Source organism: Canis lupus, chromosome 16 (assembly GCF_048164855.1).
Source record: "Canis lupus baileyi chromosome 16, mCanLup2.hap1, whole genome shotgun sequence".
Lineage (NCBI taxonomy): Eukaryota > Metazoa > Chordata > Mammalia > Carnivora > Canidae > Canis > Canis lupus.
The window spans coordinates 4,194,339-4,214,243 of NC_132853.1; the positions used below are offsets into that span (position 1 = coordinate 4,194,339).

The window sequence follows — 19,905 nt, forward strand, 5'->3', positions numbered from 1 at the left end:
TTGAGTTTCCCAATTCATGAGCATAATATTCTCTCCATTTATTTAGTATTTTGATTATTTTCACCAGCATTCTGTATGTTTTACAGACAAGCTCCATACATGTTTTGGTATAATTAAACCTAACCACTTCATTTTTTGAGTAATTGTAAATGAAATTGTAATTATAATTTTGATGTCTGTGTGTTCATTGCTATTATATAGAAATACAATTGATTTTTGTGTGTTTATTGTTGCTGAACTCACTTTTGTATGTTTATCTTTGCTGAACTTTGAGACCTTGCTGAACTCACTTAGCGTATGTTCCTTGGGATGTTCTGTGTAGACTATCACATCATCCTTTCTTCCTTTCTGACCTGCGTATGCCTTTTATTTCCTTTTCTTGCCTTATTTCAATGGCTAGAACTTCTAGTGATGTGTCGTATAAAAGTGGTAAGAGTGGAGATCCTTGCCTTATTCCTGATCATAGGGAGAAAGCATTCAGTCTTTCACCATTAAGTTTAATATTAGCTGTAGGTTTCTTTGTAGATGATTTCTATCAAGTTGAAGTTCCTTTCTATTCCTGTTTTTCTGAGAACTTTTGTAGTGAATGGGTGTTGAATACTGTCAGATGTCTTCTCTGCGTTGATTGATGTGATCATGTGGTTTTTTTCTTTAGCTTATTAATGTGTGTACTACATTAATTGATTTTTTTTTTAGTAATGAACCAGCCTTGCAAACTTAAATAGATTCTACTTGGTTGTAACGTATAATTCTTTTTATTTATTGACGAATTCTCTTTGTTAATATTTTGTTAAGAATTTTATATTTGTATCTGTGAGAGATATTGATCTGTAGTTTTCTTTTTGATACCATTTTTATCTGGTTTGTTAATACTAGATTCATAAAATTAATTGGAGGGATCCCTGGGTGGCGCAGCGGTTTGGCGCCTGCCTTTGGCTCAGGGCGCGATCCTGGAGACCCAGGATCGAATCCCACATCGGGCTCCTGGTGCATGGAGCCTGCTTCCCCCTCTGCCTGTGTCTCTGCGCCTCTCTCTCTCTCTGTGACTATCATAAATAAATAAATAAAATAAAATAAAATAAAATAAAATTAATTGGAAAGTGTTTGTTCCTCTTCTGTTTTCTGGAAGGAATTGTGTAGAATTGTTATTAATAAAATATTAGGTAGGATTTTAATGTTAGATAGAATTCTTTAGTCTCTAATGAGATAGACTGGACCTGGACATTTACTTTTTTGGGAGTTTTAAAATGATGAATTCAATATCCTTACTAGCTATAGGGCTGTTCAAATAATTCATTTCAAATTGGGTAAGTTGTAGTAGTTTACATTTTTGAGGAATTGACCCATTTCACCTAAGTTGTCAAATTAGTGGAATTATTCATAGCACTCCATTATTACCCTTTTGATGTCTGTAGAGTCTGTAATAGTATTCTCCACTTCTGATATTTTGTGTCCTCCTTTTGCCTTTGTTAGTTTTCCTTGAGGTTTACCAATTTTATGAATCTTTTAAAAAACCCAGCTCTTTGTTTCATTGACTGTTTTCTATTTTTCTCTTTTAAATTTCATTGATTTTTGTTTTGATCGTCATTATTTCCTTTGTTTAGTTTGGGGTTATTTTGCTCTTTTTCTAGATTCCAGAGGAAGGAACTTAGATTGTTGATTTGAGACTTTTCTTCATTTCTGATGTATGCATTTAGTGCTATGAATTTCCCCCTTGATGTTTTAGCTATGTCCCACAAATTTTCGTATTTTTGAAACTTTTCATTCTGTTCATTGTATTTTTTAATTTCCCTTAAAACTTGTTTTACCCATGGATTATTTAGAATTGTGTTGTTTAGTTTACAAGCATTTAGTGATTTTCCTGTAATTGATTTCTATTTTGATTTGACTGTGTTGGAGAACACAATCTATATGATTTCAATTATTTTAGATTTGTTGAGATTTGTTTTTATAGCCCATGAAATGGTCTATTTGGGCATATATTCCACGGTCACTCAAAAAGACTCTACTCTGTACTTTGCTGTTACTGAGAGAAATTTCCTTTAAATATTATTTATCCTCATGGCTGAGAGTGTTGTATTCTGCTGTGTGCTTGCTGATTTTCTGGTATTCTATCAATTTTTGAGATGGGGATGAAAGTCCTGGCTCCCTACTTGGCCTTCCCTGACATCATCTTGGCAGAGTCATTAGGATGCCCCATTATAGCCTGGTGAGGGTGGAAGTCTAGGCTCCCTACTTTGGCTTTGCTGGTCGGAGGGGAGGGGACAGAGTATTTTATATGGTGTTTGTCTAGAATCGATCTATTAATGTCTAAAAGTCTCTGTCTTGCTAGGATGCCCTTTTGGCTGGAGAAAGCAGCCTTTTGTTGGGGCTTTTTTTGGTCTATGTCTGTTGCTGTTTCTGCGTAGCTGGCTTCTTTAGCTCCAAGACTGGCATGTAGGGCAAAAAGAAATCCACAGAATTTACCACCACCATGGTATTCTTTGGGTCCTAAGGTCCATAGCTGTCTGCTTTCTTCTGTCATCTTTCAGGGATCACTTATTTTTGTTACATATAATGTCCAGGGTTTTTAGTTGTACTTAGCAGGAGGGATAGGGAAAAGTATATCCACCCTATATTCCTGGAAGTGGAAGTCCTGGCTTGCTTTAATTTTATGTTAATTCAGGGTTAGCCACAAAATCTGTTTGTTTCTATGCCTTTAGAAAGATTTTTCTAAAACGTTTATGTCTCAGCCTTATTATATTTATAGGCAAGAAATATGTTACTACATGCTTGTAAAATACTTGCCAGTTACTCCTTAATGTTTTCAAGACTCAAAATGCTTCAGGGCCACCTTTCTCAATTTTTGTGGTCCACACTTACAGTATTTAGAGACTGTTTGCATGAAGGATGGTATGTATTTGGAAGAGAAAATGTAGCTGGAGTTGAGAATTGTGGGCGGTGAGCTATATTATTGAAAGATTGAGGATCACTGGAACAGAAGAAAGTCCATGAAATGTCTCCAAATAGGGGAGGTGAAAGTAGAAGGCTCTATTATGTTTCCTGAAATAGGCAAACATCCAGGGGTTCTAGCATCCAGTTATATTAATTAGTTAGTTATTTGTAAAGTGTTGCTTAGTTTTAATAGCAGGTAAATTGTTAATAGTTTGTTCTCTACCCTTCCAATCCCTTTTCTGTGGATTTGCAAATATAGTTGATCTTTGAACAACATGGGTGTGAACTGTGCACATCTATGAATATGTGGATTTTTCAGCACATACACTGCAGTACACTAAAAGTATTTTCTCTTCCTTAATGATTTTCTTAATAACATTTTCTTTTCTCTAGCTTACTTTATTGCAGGAATACAATATATGATACATACAACATATAAAATGTGTGTTAATCAACCGGTGATGTTATCAGTAAGGTTTCCAGTTAATAGCAGACTATTGGTAGTTAAGGGTTTTGGGGAGAGTTGAAAATTATATTGGATTTTCCACTGCACAGAGGGCTATGTTGGTGCTCCTAACCCCCACAATGCTCAAGGATCAACTCTTTATAAAGAGAGAGGGTGTATTGCTTAGGTGGTTCAAATCTTGGTTCTGGGGGTGCCTAGGTGGCTCAGTCAGTTAAGCATCTGCCTTCAGCTCAGGTCATTATCCCAGGGTCCTGGGATACAGTCCCACATCAGGCTCTCTGCTCAGCAGGGAGACTGCTTCTCCCTCTGCCTCTCCCCACTCTCCCCCTGCTTGTGCTTTCTCTCTCTCTCAAATAAATAAAATCTTAAAAAAAAAAAAAATCTTGGTTCTGCCACTTATTAGCTGCATGACCTTGGTCAAGGTACTTTATCTCTCAGTGCCTCAGTTTCCTTGACTCTAAAGTGTGGATAAATCACTTTCCTCATAAAATTGTGTGTGGGGGGGATTAAGTGAGCTAATGTTCATAAAGTGATTAAAATAGTAAGTTTGTATTATTCTAAGCTATGTAGCTGTTAGTGTATTAATATTTATACATAAGCTCTATATACATAATATTCCTTGGCTTTTCTCTTTTCCTTAACAGTATTTGTAGGAAATCATTCCATGTCCTAACCTATATTATATATCAAGCTCATTCTTTTTCATTGCTCTTTTTCTACTGTATAGTAATTTATTTGTAGCCAGTGCCCTGCAGATGAAAATTTATTTTTTTTTGTTTTGTTCTTTGAAAAGCAAAGCTGTGATAAGTACATACATGCCTGGGTGTGGACTGATGAATCAAAGGATATGTACATTTTAAATTTTAGTAGTTAACTGCCAATAGCTTTTCAAAAATGCTTTACCAATTTTTGTATACTCCCAGTGAATGACATATAGAAGTTTTATTTATCCTCATCCTTACTGTCACTCTTATGTCTTTTTATTTTTATTTTCCCAAACTAGGAGCTCACCATGTGACTGTATATGCTGTTATTTATATTTAGGTTGAGCATCTTTCCTGTTGATTGGCCACTTCTTTTTTTCCTATTAATTTCCTGTTTTCATAGTTGACTCATGTAGTTGGCTTATTCTTGCTGATTTGTAGGAGTCCCTCATTGATTCTGTTTATCAATTCTTTGCCTATTACATATGTTGCAGATATTTTTCTCTCAGACCATCATTGTCTTTTAGGTTTGTTCACAGTATCAAATTTAGTTGTTTGTTCATGTGGTCCATTTTTGGTTTTTATGTAAACACATATCAGGTTTTCAACACATGTCAGGTTTTCTTGTCTTAATGCTTTAAGAGATTTGTCTGGATGCTAAAACTCGTAGGTGAAAGTTTTATGAGAAACAGTAGCTTTAAGTAGTCTCAAAGCATGGTTCACAAAATATTTATTAATTACAAAAGAACAAAAGTGAGGAAACCAAGCAGATATCATCTCAAGCAGGTGATCCAAGTTAACATTACCAGTAATGAGACAAACAGAACTCATGTGCCTCTTGATATGATACACTGTGAAAGACATAGCATATAAATAAATATGGGAATGTATATATGTTACATACATATATGTGAGAGATTGAGGAAGAGAGAGAAGAAACAAATGTGAAATGTTAACATTTTAGGGAATCTGGGTGAAGGTTATATAGGAATTGCTTGTATTATGTTTGTAACATTCCTAAATCTTAAATTATTTCAAAACCTGGGTGGTTCAGTCAGTTGTCTGCCTTCAGCTCAGGTCATGATCATGGGGTCATGATCCACATGTCCTGGCTCAGCCTGGAGTCTGCTTCTCCTCCTGCCTCTCCTCCCGGCTTGTGTTCTGTCTCACATGCTCACTGTCTCTCTCTCTCAAATAAATAAAATCTTTAAAAAGAATAAAATAAGTTATTTCAAAACAAAGATAAAAAAATTAAAGAGCCACAAAAAAGCCTGCCTACCCCAGGATTATAGAAGTAGTATCCTATATTTTTGGCCAAAACTTCATGTTATTTTGTTCGTTGGGCTTTTTGAGCATCCAGATTCTTGTTTTGGATTATAGTACAACATGGACTGTAAACATGTAACCACTTTCTGAGCACCATCTTCTACCTATCGGTTTGATGCACTGCTCTTGTCATAAACCAGACTCCTGCATATATACAGGTTTGTGCTCTAGACTGGTCGAAGGCTCATTTCCTATCCCAAATGATAGGGGAATTGAACAGCTTCTTTTCCCTTAGGGATAGGGCTCTCATGCAGAGTGGGGGACATGAAGCAAACAAACATAAGCCCCGTTGCTGCTGCCCTTCTGACTCCTACTGACTCCCAACCAGCCCCCTGAGATGGGGGGCGTGGGAGAGGAGAAGGGAGAGAGCTGATCCTAGGGATCTGCAAGGAATGCCGGGTAGGCCTTGCCTTCAGGGCTGGGATGCGAGGCCCCCCGTGCATTGCCAGCAGATACAACAGCGGCTATGTGACAGCAGGCCCAGGCCCAGGGGTATTAAAAACCCTCCAATTAGGTCAGATTGTACCACTAACATCAAATCATGCCCTTAACATTCAACCTTAGCTTCTGTGAGTAAATCTAAAATTACTGTATTATGACCATGGTGCAGCATCTCACTGTTAATGTAAGGCCTCAGGCATCAGCTGATTTAGGAAGCAGTCTGGTGACCAGAGGTAGAAATCTTATTGCAGGGTGGCATGTGTTTGAGCCCCAAAGACAGGAATTTTCCAGGCTATTTCCAGGTTCTGTTCCTTACCATTTATCTATTTAACCTACTCTTCCACAACAACGCACTGTTTCTATTTTGGAATCTTTATAGCATGTGTGGTTTTTTCGAAGTTAGTAATTCTTTGATTTTCTGAAAACTGAGGTGAGTAAAATCACTGAGTTTCACAAGTGAACAATTAAGTGACATTTAGTACACTCACAAAGTTGTGCAGCCATTACCTCACTCTAGTTCCAGAACATTTCCATGACCCCAAAAGGAAACCCAGCTCTCATCAAGAAGTTGCTGGCTGTTCTCCCCAGCCCCTGCCAACCACCAGACTGGGTTCTGTTTCTGTGGATTTACCTGTTCTGGATATTTTGTATAAATAGAATCATCTACTCTACGACCTTTTTTGTTTGGCTTCTTTCACTCAGCATGATGTTTTCAAGATTTCACAGCATGCTTTGATATCTGATAGATCCATTTCCTTCCTTTGTGTTCTTTTTTCAAAAAAGTTTTGGTTGTTACCACATCTTACCTTTTCTAAAGAACTTGAAAATCACCTTGTCAAATTCCACAAAATACTATGTTTTGATTCTCAGTACAATTGCACTGAGTTATTAATAAGCTGATTTGAGGGGAATCACCATGTTTACAATATTGAGTTTTCCCATCTAGGAACATGGTATGCATTTCTATGTATTTAGGTCTTATTTTATGTCCTAATGTGAAGTTTTAAGTGTTCTTTATACATCTTGTCATTTCCCCATGTGCCTTTTTGTTTATTGTGCATAGGTTCCTTTTTTATATAGCTTTATTGAGGCACACTTGACCTATAATATACTGCATATATGTGAAGTATTCAGTTTGATGAGTCTTGACATGTAAATGTCTACACCTGTGAAACCACCACAGTCAACATGATGAGTGTGTCCATTACCCCCAGAAATTTTCTCATGCCCTTTAGTAACATATCCCTCACCATCCCAGCCCCATTCCTAGAAAGCCATTGGTCTACTTTTATTTTTTCTTTTTTAAGATTTTATTTCTTCATTTATTTGAGAGAGAGAGAGAGCACAGGTGGGAGGGGCAGAGGACAAGGGAGAGAGAATCTCAAGCAGACTCCAAGCTGAGTGTGGAGCCTGACTCAGGGCTTGATCCCAGGACCCTGAGATCATCACCGGAGCCCAAACCAAGAGTCAGATGTTTAACTGGCTAAACCACGCAGGCACCGCACCACTGGTCTACTTTCTCTCACTATAGACTAGGTTGCGTTTTTTGTTTTTTTTTTTTAATTTTACATAAATCTTTTTTTGTTGTTGTTGTTGTTTTTGTTTTTTGTTTTTTTTTTGGTCTGGCTTTGTTTTCTCAGAATTTTTTGTCTGGCTTTCTTTTCTCAGAATAATTATTTCAAGATTAATCCATACTGTTGACTGTAACAAAAGATTTTGTGTGCTTGTTTAATGAGTAGTAATGTATTCAACCTCATTGAATACTTCTAGATAAATTACTTGATGATTATTTGGTTTGTTTCCAGTTTGGGCTGTTAATAATAAAGCTGCTATGAATGTTTGATACAAGTCTTTGTGTGAACATATGCTTTCATTTCTCTTGGGTAAACATGTAGGAGTGGACACCGGATTGAATGGTAGATATACGTTTAAGTGTTTACATCAATCATTGCATATTCCTACCAGCAGGACCTTAGAGTTCTAGTTGTTCTCTACCTTTGTCAGTACTTGATTTGCTCAGTCTTTTGAATTTTAGCCATTCCAGTAGGTGTGCAGGGGCATTTGATTATAGTTTTAACTTGGATTTCTCTGGTAACTAATGTTTTTTAGTATCTTATCTTGTGCTTTTTTGTTGTTGTTTTTACCATTTGTATATATCTTCATTGGTGTAGTGTCTGTTCAGGTTTTTTGCCCATTTTTTAAAAAATCTTTTATTGATTTATTTGAGAAAGAGAGAGAGATTGAGAGGCAGAGACACAGGCAGAGGGAGAAGCAGGCTCCATGCAGGGGGCCCGACATGGGACTCGATCCTGGCTCTCCAGGATCAGACCCTGGGCTGAAGGCAGCGCTAAACTGCTGAGCCACCTGGGCTGCCCTTTTGCCCATTTTTAGTGGGTTGTTTGTCTTACTACTCAGTTTGAAGAGTTTTGTATAGATTTATTTATTTATTTAAGGATTTTATTTATTTATTCATGAGAGAGACACACAGAGAAAAAGAGGCACAGACACAGGCAGAAGCAGGCTCTATGCAGGGAGCCCGATGTGGGACCTGATCCTGGGTCTCCAGGATCACACCCTGGGCTGAAGGCGGCACTAAATCGCTGAGCTGATTTATTAATGCTGCCCAGATTTATTTACTTTAGAAAGAGAGAGAGAGCTGGGGGAGGGTCCGGGAAAGAGGTAGAGAGAGTCTGATGCAGCACTCTGTGCTGAGTGCTTGATGTGGGCCCTGATCTCACAACCCTTGGTTTCATGACTGAAATCAAGAGTTGAACACTTAACAGCCTGTGTGCCACCCAGGTACCCCTAAAGAGTTCTTTGTATATTTTATATACAAGTCCTCTGTTGGATATATGTTTTACAAATATTTTCTCCCAGTTTGTAGCTTGCCTTTTGTTATCTTAACAATATATTTGAAAAGGTAATGTCTGATGAAGTCAAGCTTATTAATTTTTTCTTTTATAGCTGGTGCTTTTGATGTAACATTTAAGAAATCTTTGCCAAACTAAAGGTCAAGATTTTTCTCTATACTCTCTTCTGGTAATTTTATATTTTTAGCTCTTACATTTAGATCAAACTTATTTGAGATAAATTTTTATATATGGTATGATGTAAGGATCAAGGATCACCTTTACATATAGCTGTCAAATTATTCTAACATCTTTTCTTTAAAAGATTATCCTTTCTTCATTGAATTGCTTTGGCTCCTTTGTCAAATATCAAATGATCATATATGTATAGGTATTTTGCTAGACTCTGTATTCTATTCCATTGATCTTTATATCTGTCTGCATGCTAAAACTGCACCCTTTGATTACCTTAGCTTTATATTAATTCTTAAAATACATCAATTCTCTAACTTTATTCTTTTCCAGCTATTTTAAGTTATTCTGGATCCTTTGAATTTTAATGTAAATTTTAGAACCAGCAGATCAGTTTCTGTAGAAAAGGCCTGGTAGGATTTTTTATTGGAATTGTATTAAAGGTATGGACCCGTTTGCATAAAATGAACATCTTAACAATATTGAACCTTCAGATTTATTAAGCTAATATATCTCTTCATTTATTTAAGTCTTCTTTAGTTTCTCAGTCCTTTTTAGTTTTCAATGTACAAGTCATACAGATCTTTTGCCAAATTTATCCTTTAACAATTTCATACTTTTGATGCTATTGTAAATGTCATTTATTTTCATTTTAATTCCACTTTAGTTAATAGAAATAACATTTATTTTTGTATATCAACCTGGTATTCTGCAACTTTGATTAGTTCTGGTAGGTTTTTGAATATTCCTCACAACCTTTCTATATAAACTGTCATGTTGTCTGTGAAGAAAAACAATTTTACTTCCTCCTGTCCAATCAGTATGTCTTTTTATTTGCTTATTTATTTCTGCCTTACTGAACTGGCCAGAATTTCCAGTACACAACTGAACTGACATGGTGAAGGCAGACATGGTCACCTCCTTCCGGATCTCAGGAGAGTAGCATTTAGCGTCTCATCACTCAACTATAGTGTTAGCTGTTGACTTTTTGTAGATACTGTTTTGTAGGCTTAGGAAGTAGCCCTCCAGAAAGTTGTTACCATACATGGATGTTGAATTTTATCAAATGCTTTATCTATATATGTTGAGATGATCATATCATTTTTCCCTTTTTAAATCTTTTAATGTGATGAAATATACTGATTGATTTTTGGATGTTAAACCAAACTTGCATTTTTTGGAATAAACCTCACATGGACATAATATGTTGTGCTTTTAATATATTGTTAGATTCAATTTCCTGAATTGTGTTAGAACATGAGAAATATTGGTTGGTCTATAGTTTTCTTTTCTTAGAATGTCTTTGTCTGGTTTTGGTATTAGGGTAATGCTAGTGTCGTATAATAAGTTAAGAAATGTTCCTTCCTCATATATTTTCTGGAATATTTAATGTAGGATTGGTATTATTTCTTCTTTAAGTGTTTATAGAATTTACCAGTGAAGCTATCTGAGCTTGGTCAGGAGAAGGTTTTATAAGCTTAAGTTTTTAAATAGATATTACTGCTCTTTAAGTTATCTATTCTTGAATGAGCTTTGGTAATTTATGTGAAGAAATTTTTCCATTTAACTTAGATTTCCTGATGCCTAGCCATAAAATTGTTCAAGATCCAGCTTTTGGTTTTATTGATTTTCTCTTTTTCTTTTTATTGTTTTCTCTTTATTATTTTCTTTCTTATGCTTACTTTGGATTTAGTGTTCAATTTTTTTAAGGTGAAAGTTATAGTCATTGATTTGAGACCTTTCATCATTTCTAATATAAGAATTTTAGTGCTATGAATTTCCCTCTAAATTCTCCATTAGCTGCATCCCTCAAATTTTGATATGTTGTATTAAGTTTTAATTCTGTTCATGATACTGTCTAATTTACCTTTTGGTTTCTTTTTTGAACCATAGGTTATTTAGATATGTGTCACCTTGCTTCCATGTGTTTGTGAATTTTCTAGCTATATTTCTGTTATTGGTATCTTACTTAATTCTAAATTATTAGAGAACAAACTCATTTTTTTTTGGCCAGGAACAGGAGTTGGCAAACTTTTTCTGTAAGTTTCATGGACCAAATATGGTCTCTATTATATATTGATTTTTTTTTAGCCCTTAAAAATGTAGAACCATTTGTAATTCATAGACTGTACACAAATAGGCTACTGGCTGGATTTGGCTTGTGGGCTGTAGTTCATCAACCCCAGTCAGGACTACAGTCTTGGTAAATGTTCCATGTTTACTTGAGAAGAATGTATATTCTACTGTTGTTGCAGTTAGAAATTTTGGGGAATTATTCATATAGTTCTTCTTTACCTCTCCCTTTTCTGGGGGCTCTAATTACACATATATTGGACTACTTGGTATTGTCCCAAAGCTCAAGTAGCTGGACAAACACATGGAAGGGTATAACAAAAATAAGATCAGAAATTAGAAGTAAAAGGAGGGAGAGAATTGTTGAGAATTGATTCTTTATAAAACGCATAATAAATAAACTTATGGCAAATATAGTGGTAAACAGAAATAAAAATAAGTGGAATTTAGATTGAGAAAAGGAAAGCAAGAGTATAAAGAGATTTGAAAATTATAAGAGAATGTGGTGCATAGATGTTATATGCAGCTTTATGTGACTAAAATTGAAAATCTCGATGAAGTAGATCATTTCTGCTGTGATTTAAGAAGAAATCCTATAAAAAGTGTGTGTTGAAGGAAGAAATAAGAAAAGTCATTAGAGAATTATTTCTAACAAAAGTACCAGGCCCAGTTGTTTAAGGTAGCATTCCCTAAAATTGTCGAGAAACAAGTAATTCCAACATCCTGAAAACTATCTTAAAGCTATAAAATAGGAAGGGAACCTTTTCAGGTTGTTTTATAGAGCTAATTTAATTGATAGCTGATACTGCTTTTGTGCATGGTACTGTTTTTTTTCCTATCATTTTATTTAAATGATTATTAGGTTTGGTTTGCATATTTTGTATAAAGGAAAACTAGCTTTTAAAAAATACAGTTATCTGTGTCCAACAACCTCATTGAATTCTTTTGTTTCTGATTTCCTCTTCTGTCCCTTGGCCGTTCCCTTACCCTTTAGGACCATGGTTTAAACAGATGACAAGTTTGTACAGTTTATGCAGTAAAAAGTTACAAGATTGCAAATTCCACTGTGTGTGTGTGTGTGTGTGGAGCGGAGCACGTGAGGGGGGCAGAGTTTTAAGGAGGGATTGGCCTGCAGACTAAGCAGATACCTACTAAGTGCATCTCCTCTGTCCTTTGCTAAGGCCTATTGAATTGTCTCTCACAAGTCTCCCTAGCTCGATTCTAACCTCCAGTCTTCCCTATGTGATTGCTGATAGAAGCTTTTTAAAAGATCAGATTACATTCCTGCTCAGAATTGTTCTCAGATCCCTGGGTGGCTCAGCGGTTTGGCGCCTGCCTTTGGCCCAGGGCGCGATCCTGGATGAGTCCCACGTCGGGCTCCCCCCCCCCCCATGGACCCTGCTTCTCTCTCCTCCTGTGTCTCTGCCTCTCTCTCTCTATCATAAATAAAATAAAATAAATAAATCTTTAAAAAATAATAATAATAATAATAAAGAATTGTTCTCCAGCAATCTGTGTCTAGATTCATAGGCAAATTCATTGTTTTACTTAAATACCCAGGAACTAGTGCAGAGTAGGTGTTCATCCAATGGATGGACTTCATTGGAATCTAAGACCTTTTTTGATTTGTCCCTTCGTTACCTTTCCAGTGCCCCTGTTATCCCCTTCACCTCTGTGTAGCTCTTCAGATGGACTGTTCCCATTCTCACCTGTGTGCTCTTGGGTGTGCATGGCATTCCTCTTCTAGGGGAATTATGTTCCGGCTCCTTGTGTTTTGGTAGCGCCTTTACTTTCCTCTCTTGCAGCTCCTACCACTCTAATTGCACAGGTCTACTACCACCCCAACCCTGGTCTGAGGCCCCTGGAGGCTGTAGAATGATGTCTTTCATGTGGCTGTACCCAAGAACCCCCCGTACAGTGCCTGAGTGTATACATACCCCATCAGGCGTGCAAAGAATAGTTATTGAATTGAATTAGCTGGCTCCTTTGTTCTGCCTTTCTGTGCTGTGATATTGGATGCCAACATCCAGCTACGTTATGTTTGTGTTAAACATGAATTGAAATGCAATTACAGCTGGCAGTGTGGTTTGAGAGCTGAGTAACAGAGTAAATAAGAAGGGTGACTTAGTCACAAGTGCCAGTTCATCTCCTCTGCTTTCCTGCCTCCTGTCACGGAGTATGACGCACGAATGGTGCGAGTTCAAGTGTCCTCCCCTATGCTCCATTGCTTTAACTCTCCCCATCCTCCTGGTCTTGTCTGGTCTCTTCCAAGGGCCCCTTGGAAGACACCAGACTGTCCAGAAGCCCAGGGCCAGGCCTTGCGGTTAGAGGTGGTTGGCTCCAGCAGGAGGCTGTCCCGCCAGCTGCCGGTGGTCTCTGCTGAGAGCCAGGGCAGGGGAGCCTGGGCTAGTGTGCAGGCCAGCCTCCTCCCTCAAGGTCTAGGGAAGCCATGCAGAACCCAAGGTTGCTAGTGTGTGCTGTTTTCTTTACCATATCCTGCGAGAGCCCTAGCTAAAGCAAAAACAGTGCCGTTTATCAAAGACCTTGCCTGCTTATCTTAGACCTATTTTGTTTTTTGTGGCTTTATTGAATTGTACTCAGAAATTGTGTCTTGTAGGGATGCCTGGGTGGCTCAGCGGTTAAACGCCTGCCTTCAGCCCACAGGGCATGATCCTGGAGTCCCAGGATCGAGTCCCACATCAGGCTCCCTGCATGGAGCCTGCTTCTCGCTCTGCCTGTGTCTCTGCCTTTCTCTCTGTGTCTTTCATAAATAAATAAATAAAATCTTAAAAAAAGAAATTGTGTCTTGTAACTGGACCTTCCTTGAAGTCAGTTCAATTGGTTGAATAGAGAAACTTCTTTCTTGTTTTTAAGAAGGCACTTAGATGTCTTGGAGTCTCAAGGTCCAGAATCTTTCTGGACCTATGCAGTTGCTTGTTAATGAGTATTTTTATGGTTTCCCTAAGTCGACTGACATGTAAGCCCTTTATGTAAGGGCTTCCTTTATATGAGCCCATTCAGCTGGATTCAGAGATTTTCTGAAACTTTAGAGATGGAGCAGAAGAGGATGGGAAGCGTTCACTGACTGGCATATACTAATTGAGTCCTCACCAATTGTAGGTCGTGTGCTGGGTACTGGGAATTGTGCATGTCAGATGTGGTCCCTGTCTGCATGCAATTTAGAGACCCAGGCAGAAGGGAAGAGATGTGCATCCTTGGGTAGCTGCCTCCTTCCCAAGAGTAATCCTCCCAGGGGAGTTCTCATTTCGTCGTCTTGCCTGGGTTCTTGCTTGAATATTCCTCTCCTCTTTCTTTCCTCTCCCCCTTTCCTTTCCACACAGACATACTGCTGTCTCCTCTGCTCCTAGAAACAGGTGCACCCCTCCTCCCCCCATTTCCTCCCTTTGCCTTACCAGCCCCTCTGGCTGCTGTCTTAATAGTCCTCACCCGCCCCCACCTCCACCCGGTTGTTTCTGCTTGCCTCTCTTCTATCATTATCTCCACTCATCCCTTGCTTCCAAATTGTCTAATTCGATGGCTTTTTCCTAATTCTTATTCTTGATCTCATCTCAACTTTGGATGCTGTTGGCCAGTTCCTTTCTTCTTGAACATACCCATTTTCTAAATGCAGAACTAACACAAGCTCCCCGTAGATGATTTGAAAGATAGAAAACACAAGGAAGAAAAGAAGTGGCTCATAATTCTACCACTCAGAGAAACAGTGTTGGTAACATTTTGGCCTGTATCCTTTAGTTTTTTTCCTGTGTGGGCAGGCAGGTGTTTCAGCAATAAAAGGATTCTGTTGCATATTCTTTTTCTACTGTCTATAATATATACTATGCTTATTATTACATTGTATGTTTTTTTCTATTATTGCACTATTAGGTCATCAAATATTCTTCCATAGCCCTTCTTTCTTGGAGCTCTCTTATCCCTGAAATGTGATTTCTCCTGCCTTGTCCTTTGATTTCCCCTTCCTGTGTCGCCTCTCCTGCAACCATGACATCCCCCGGTTGCATCACAGACTCCTTCTCAGTGTGTTCTCCTCCAGCCTGGGTCCCAGCCACCTCAGGCTGGGCCGCATCCTCACACAAACAGCCCGTACTCAGGCCATTCTCCTTAGCCAGACGCCCGTTTCCTTATGCCTGCCACACTAGTCCACGTATGACGGTTGTAACACTCAAACTGAACAGTCCTCCGTTTCCTTCCTACCGCTCACCCAGCCCCCGGACCCACAACCGCCCCTGCTCCCAACTGTTCCTACCAAGCAGAGGCCAGACTTCCTGGGTACCACCTCCCCTCTCGCTGCCCCCTGCTGTCAGGGTCTTGGGATTTTCCCAGGGCGTCATCTTTCACACCATCCTTTTCTGTTTCTTTTTCTTTTTAAGATTTTATTTATTTATTCATGAGAGAGACAGAGAGAGGCAGAGACACAGGCAGAGGGAGAAGCAGGCTCCATGCAGGGAGCCCGAGGTGGGACTCGATCCTGGATCCCGGATCAAGTTGGACACAACCGCTGAGCCACCCAGGCGTCCCTCCTTTTCTGTTTCTATTGTTACCAAGGCCTGCCCTCACTATTCATGTTCTGGGTGGCCTCTTCCAAGAGGACTCTGATCCCTTTTTTCTCAGCTCCAGGGTTTTCTCTTTGAAGCATCAGGCAGAGTCCTAACTCCTGCACCTACTCTGCTCCCCCAGGTTCTGGCTCCTCCTACCTCCGTTCCTCGTGGCATCCCACCTGAAGCTGCCTTTGCTCTGCTCCTTCCATTTTCTATCTCATCCCCCGTCCCTGCACCCTGAAGTACTTTCTTGTTCTTCTGAACACTTATCTCTATTCTATTACTAAGGTAACTCTCCTTGCACTTCCGGTAACTCCAAGTGTCCCCACTAGGTCTGCACTTCCGGTAGCTCCAAGTAGCCCCACCAGGTGTGCACTTCTGGTAACGCCGAGTATCCCTGCTAGGTCTGTCCCTGTGCTAGTTGTTTCCATAGACTGTGTTTATTTCACACAATGACCCTGTGGAGTTACAGTTATAATCTTATTTTACAATAGGAAAACAAAGCCTCAGAGAGCTTGGGGGCTCTTCTTGAGATCACACAACATGTGTGGATGAGCAGAGATCACACCCAGGTCTCCTGCGTGCACACACTGCACCTTCACTGCTGATTCCACTCGTCTGTTGGCCCTCCTCTGAGGAAGAGACCATGTTTTACTCATATTTGTCTATGCTGAAGAGCATGGTGCATTGCCTTGTGAATCTAAGCACTTAGTAAATACTTGCTGAAAGAAAAGTAAAGACTTGTCGCCAGAAGAGATGAATTGCACATGGCAGATAAAGGTCTCTGTTTAAGGTCAGGTCAGCCTGCATACCTGGGTGTGGGAAGGAGTGTTTCTGCTACATAAACGTCAATATTTACCACTGATAAGGGATTACTGTGTTCCAGCTGATGGGTAAAGCACTTGGTTTGCATTGTCTCGTTTAATGATTACTACACCTGTATGAGATTAAATCTACTGTTTCCATTTGCTGAGGCTCAGAGAAATTGAGGAACTCAGCCAAGGTCACACAGCTACCAAGTGGTGAAGCTAAGATTTTTTTTTTTTTTTTTTGAAGCTAAGATTTGAACTCACATCTCTCTGTGCAGTATCAAAGCCCGTGTTCTAAAATACTGCCTTTTTCTGCTTTCCTGACCCAGGAGAGTAGGACTGGGTGGTGTGAAGCATAAGTTGTTATCCCAGAGTCCTGCCAGAAAAGAACTTTGAAATACTTTGCCATGGTTAGCAGAGACAGAGAGGATGGTCTTCAGGAATAGCCTTGTGAGCGTCTCTTCGTTTCTTCTCTCTTACAACCTTTGTTCAGCAGATGCATCCTCCATAATAATTCTCTCTTACTCATCAGATCCTGTGGTAGAGAGCGGATTAGTGAACCTTTTTTCTAAATTAAAAATATCTTCATGATATTTAAAAAATTATAAAGGCTCATTTCAGAAAATCCAAATCATATAGAATTATATGAACTGAAGAGTGAAAATATTACTACCTTTCCTTTCTTCTAATCCTATGCATATTATTAACAGTTTGGAAGTATCCTTCTAGACTTTTTTCTTTTTGCAAAAAAATTTTATTTATTTTTAATTAAATAAAGGATACAAAAATCTTATTTAAAAAAATCAAATAATACAGCCAAGTCTCAAGTAATTCTCTACCACACCCCTAATATCTATTAGCCACTGTCCTCAGTTTGCTCATTTTCTTCCTTTTGCTTCAGCACTTACGTGTTTAAATGACTTACAGAACTATGTCATTATAACTTGACTTTTTAATATAAATTAGATCATGCAGTAAGCTCTTACTTCGTTATTCCCAAACAATGCACATGCTGGTCAGATCTTTCTAGGTTAGTGTGTATAGGACTAACACATTCTCATTCCCTGGTATGTGATGTCCGTGTGGCATCCGCAGCATGCTGAATGTGCTACGGGAGCATTCTCCTGATGCTCAGTGTATGATTTTCTTATGGTTTTTCACTGGACAGAACTGCAGAGCATACCCTCTTGTTTGGGTTGCCAGATTTAGCAAATAAGAATAAGATGCCCAATTAAATATGAAAATCTTTAAAATTCTTTTCTTTCTTTCTTTTTTTTTTTTTGGTACAGTATGCTTTATTGATGGTACATGACAAGGTAGGGCTCCCCAAGCCCCTCCCCTTCCTCATGGTCTGGGATGTATATTGGAGGTCAGGAAATTCTCAGTGTGTTGGGGGATTAAGTTGGGGCAGGGACTCCCCAGCAGCTGAGGGCCTCTCTCTCCCTCTTGTTCTTGCTGGGGCTGGTGGTCCAGGAGGCTCTTACTCCTTGGGGGCATGTGGACCATGAGGTCCACCACCTGGTTGCTATAGCTGAATTCATTGTCATACCAGGAAATGAGCTTGATGAAGTGGTCATTGAGGGCAATGCCAGCCCCGGCATCGAAGGTGGAAGAGTGGGTGTCACTGTTGAAGTCACAGGAGACAACCTGGTCCTCAGTGCAGCCCAGGATGCCCTTGAGGGGGCCCTCTGATGCCTGCTTCACCACCTTCTTGATGTCATCATATTTGATAGCTTTCTCCAGGTGGCAGATCAGATCCACAACTGACACGTTGGGGGTGAGGACACAAAAGGCCATGCCAGTGAGCTTCCTGTTCAGTTCAGGGATGACCTTGCCCACAGCCTTGGTGGCGCCAGTGGAAGCGGGGATGATGTTCTGGGCAGTCCCTCGGCCGTGATGACACAGCTTCCCAGAGGGGCCATCCACGGTCTTCTGGGTGGCAGTGATGTCATGGACGGTGGTCATGAGGCCCTCCACGATGCCGAAGTCGTCATGGATGACTTTGGCTAGAGGAGCCAAACAGTTGGTGGTGCAGGAGGCATTGCTGACAATCTTGAGGGAGTTGTCCTACTTCTCGTGGTTCAGGCCCATCACAAACATGGGAGCATCAGCAGAAGGAGCAGAGATGATAACCCTCTTGGCCCCGCCCTTCAAGTGAGCCCCAGCCTTCTCCATGGTGGTGAAGACCCCAGTGGATTCCACAACATACTCAGCACCAGCATCAATCACCCCATTTGATGTTGGTGGGATCTTGCTCCTGGAAGATGGAGATGGACTTCCCCTTGATGACAAGTTTCCCGTTCTCAGCCTTGACTGTGCCGTGAAATTTGCCGTGGGTAGAATCATACTGGAACATGTACACCACGTAGTTGAGGTCAATGAAGGGGTCATTGATTGCGACAATATCCACTTTGCCAGAGTTAAAAGCAGCCTTGGTGACCAGGCGCCCAATACAGCCAAATGCCATTCACTCTGACCTTCACCATCGTGTCTTGGGGATGTGGCTGGCACTGCACCAGAAGATGCGACTGTCTGTCGAACAGGGAGGAGCAGAGAGCTGAAAATTCTTTAAATTTGAAAAAACTATTCACTGTTTCCTCTGCAATTCAAATTTAATCAGGTGTCTGTGTTTTTTTCTCTGGCAACTCTCTTCCTTGTGTACATTTACAAGTGTTTGAAGGCCCCACTCTTGTTTCTTAAGGTATCTAAAATCTGATTTTTTTTTTTTTAATTTAAAAATTGTATTACTAGGGGTGCCTAGGTGGCTCAGTCAGTTGAGCATCTGACTCTTGATTTTTGCTCAGGTCTTGGGCTCCAGGCTTAGCATGGAGTCTACTTGAGATTCTCTCTCCTTCTCCCTCTGCCCCTCCCCCTGCTTGTTCTCGCTTGCTTTCTCCAACTAAATAAATAAAATCTTTAAAAAAATAAATAAAAATTGTATTGCTAAACATTTCACATATGAATTGTCCTTGAATAAGAAGGATGGGGTGCTAAGCCTCCCCCAACTGTCTCAATTGAAAATCCATGTGTAACTGTTGACTTCACAAATATTTAACTACTAAAAGTCTACTATTGACCAGAAGCCTTACTGATACAACATAAACAGTCAACAGTTATTTTTTGTTACATGTATTACATACTGTTTTCTTGAAATAAAGTAAGCTTGAGAAAAGAAAATGTTAGTAGGAAAACATAAGAAAAAGAAAATACATTTACAGTACCATACTATATTTATTGCCAAAAAATTCACAAAGAAGTAGACCGACACAAACCTGTGTTGTTCAAGGATCAACTATATGTAAGAAACGTATAGGGAATAACAGAACAAATACCCACGTAACTACCATGCAGCTTTTTCAGTTATTAACGTCTCACTAAGTTTATATGAAGTTTATTTTCAGTGAGAGAGATAAACTATTACTGGTGCCTGCACACCCTCCAGGCCATGTGTCTTTACCCGGAGTAACTACTGAGTTTGGTGTTTATCATTCCTATATATTCTTCCTGTTTTCAAACTATATATAGATGATATTCATATGCAATCTACTATCATAC

At 39.3% G+C, this 19,905-nt stretch overlaps 1 protein-coding gene and 1 pseudogene across 7 annotated transcripts in view; one reads left to right on the top strand and one right to left on the bottom strand.

Annotated features, from left to right (window-relative positions):
* MVB12B (multivesicular body subunit 12B) overlaps positions 1-19,905 on the top strand; it is a 186,397-nt gene that overhangs the window by 24,274 nt on the left and 142,218 nt on the right. The gene's annotated exons all lie outside the window — the stretch shown is intronic.
* LOC140605607 (glyceraldehyde-3-phosphate dehydrogenase-like) lies at positions 17,695-18,836 on the bottom strand (annotated as a pseudogene).